The sequence below is a fragment of the Grammomys surdaster genome, unplaced genomic scaffold (assembly GCF_004785775.1).
Source record: "Grammomys surdaster isolate TR1022 unplaced genomic scaffold, NIH_TR_1.0 810, whole genome shotgun sequence".
NCBI classification, from domain to species: Eukaryota; Metazoa; Chordata; class Mammalia; order Rodentia; family Muridae; genus Grammomys; species Grammomys surdaster.
Genome location: NW_021605229.1, coordinates 1,177,469 through 1,179,717, shown reverse-complemented (window position 1 = coordinate 1,179,717; position 2,249 = coordinate 1,177,469). Strand labels below are relative to the sequence as shown.

At 40.6% G+C, this 2,249-nt stretch overlaps 1 pseudogene; it reads left to right on the top strand.

Moving 5' to 3' along the window:
• Positions 1-220: 220 nt before the first annotated feature.
• Positions 221-966, top strand: LOC114634022 (annotated as a pseudogene).
• Positions 967-2,249: the final 1,283 nt, after the last annotated feature.

Sequence of the window (2,249 nt, the reverse complement as noted above, 5' to 3'; positions counted from 1 at the left end):
GGAGACACATGCACACCCCGCTGTCCTTGTCCTCAGTGGTACAGACATGAAGCAAGGCACATAAAGCAATTCACTGCAAGCTAGACCACAGGCCAACATACTTCTTGCAAAACTTTCACACACGGACATGCTTGCAAAGTCCCACACTTGAACAAGTCAAAGTAGGCGATTACTGGTCAGATAACAAAATTTAAAATTACAGGTCTGTCTTCTGAAGAACATGGCTCCTTTGCTGCTGCTGCTGTCACTCCCATGGCGGGTGCGTCCCAGACCACTCCAGATGTGCTGGGAACTGCTACAGCGGCAACTGCAGCAGACCTGGAGCGGCTTTGCCAGTCCTCAGTGGGCACCAGCATTAGCAGTCCAGAGTCCATCCATCCTCACAGAGCTAGCACATGATACCAGTGAAAATAACGAGAATTCCAGCTTTTTAGATAGTATCTTTTGGATGGCAGCTCCCAAAAACAGACGCACCATCGAAGTTAACCGATGTAGGAGAAGAGACCCTCAAAACCTTATTAAAATTAAGAACAATATAGACATTTGCCCTGAATGTGGTCATCTGAAGCAGAAACATGTCCTTTGTGGCTATTGCTATGAGAAAGTACGCCAGGAGACAACAAAAATCAGACAACAAATATGGGCTCAAGAGGGGGGTCCTTTCAAAGCTCCTTCGGTTGAGACTGTGGTGCTGTACACAGGATAGAAACAGTCAGAAAAGGATCAGGGCAAGAGGATTGTTGAAAGAAACATAAAGAGGCCATCTTGGTTCACCCAGAATTGAACTAAAAAATATTAAAAGGAAAATTTCATAGTAAGGCAGTTATTTAAAATTAGGAGTCTTCATTTTCATGTTGTACCTGTTTTCAAATCATCAGTGTATTTTAAAATGGTTGTTGTTAGCTGTTACTTTTAAATGAGGTAATTTGAAAACCATATCATGAATAAACTCAGCATTTTATGTAAAAAAAAAAAAATTACAGGTCTGGTGAGAGACTGGCTCAGCAGTTAAGAGCACTGGCTGCTCTTCCTGAGTTCAACTCCTAGCACCCACCTGGTGGCTCACAACCACCTATAAGGGAGTCTGATGCCCTCTTCTGGCACGCAGGTGTATATGCAGCAAAGCACTCATACAATAAATAAAATTTAAAAAAAAATAGTTATAATTGACAGTTTTCCATAAGTACTGACAATGTTTGTAATGTAAGCTTTGTCTACTGAGATTCTGTTTTGGTTTTTAATGTTCTCAATCTAGTAGTACTCTAGAAGAGAACAAAGATAGATTATTCCTAATTATAATATAATTTAAGTGTGCTCTTTCTTTAACTTCATCTCAATATATTAGGTGACAATATACAACCAAATTATGAGCATTTTAGTTCACAGAAATATTGGTCTTTGGACATCTTCTTGAAAGTGAACATACTATTCAAAACCTCCTCCCAACCTGAAGTGAAAGATCAAAACAGGCCACACAAATGCTCGTTTGCAGCCTCCATAAGAGACATTTTATAAAGCCGTCAAATACAAGTCACTGTTCAAGCCATGCTTAATTATCCAACCAGAAATAAATCCAAAACTACTATCACCGCTGCATCTATCTCCTGCTTCCCAGTCTGCCTTCCATCAATCACTCAGACACAGGAATTTTCCTCAGCGCCCTCTGAACCGTGTGTCCATGAGGACATTCTCCTACCTAGATGAGGAATGCCATGCATTTTCCACACGTAGCCTCTAAGAACAGAGCATACAGAACCAGCCTCAGCGGGAAGCTGCCTGAGTCCCAGACAGGGCAAGAAGCCAGGGCCACACAACAGAGTGTGCTCACCGCACTGCCAGACTCATGATGTTCACAGAGGGACCTTTGTCTCTGTTTGGGACACTTCCTCCCCATGGCAGCACAACCAACAAAATGCGCATAACAAAATTTTAGTCTTCGACAGGAAAGTGGCATTTCCACATATTAGACAGAAAATCTCAGGTGTGTTAGCTTCTAAGGGAATTTGGCTGAAAGAAGGTAAAATCTGGGCTGGAAAAAAATTATCCTCGGACCAAGGTGATTTAAAAAAAAAAAAAAACACTGTCTCTAGTCTTTATGTAAAAATGTTGCAAATCATTTTAATTTGGTTTCTCATAGTAAACAAAGTTACTAAGAGGGAGAATAAGGTAGAGATTTTTTGTATCAAGAAATGAGATAACTCATCAGAGCAATTTAAAGAAACAATTGAGAATGAAGCCACTACATAAAA